At 45.9% G+C, this 270-nt stretch overlaps 1 protein-coding gene across 1 annotated transcript in view; it reads right to left on the bottom strand.

Annotated features, from left to right (window-relative positions):
• Positions 1 to 270, bottom strand: part of TBC1D22B (TBC1 domain family, member 22B) — a 79,451-nt gene that overhangs the window by 78,593 nt on the left and 588 nt on the right. The window lies entirely within an intron of this gene.

Below are 270 nucleotides of genomic sequence, written 5' to 3'. Positions count from 1 at the left end.
GGGGGGGGGGGGGGAGAGGAAGTAGCTAAACAACTGAAGAATGAAAAAACTCAGTGCATGAAAAAAAATTTTTGCACAAAAAGAACATCACACAACGCATGGGGGTAAGGAGTCACATGGGGTTGAACGAATCCTTAGAAAACGCCAAAGAAATAACCTCGATTCTTGGGTCACCCTGCAATAATTCCTAATGGGAAAGGGCCAACTCAAGATGAAATAAGGTCAAGCTTGACCATTTTCCTCACTTCTCTACCCCCGCTCCCCACCCCT

The sequence above is a fragment of the Myotis brandtii genome, unplaced genomic scaffold (genome assembly GCF_000412655.1).
Source record: "Myotis brandtii unplaced genomic scaffold, ASM41265v1 scaffold420, whole genome shotgun sequence".
NCBI lineage: Eukaryota > Metazoa > Chordata > Mammalia > Chiroptera > Vespertilionidae > Myotis > Myotis brandtii.
This window is presented reverse-complemented; position numbering and strand designations above follow the sequence as displayed.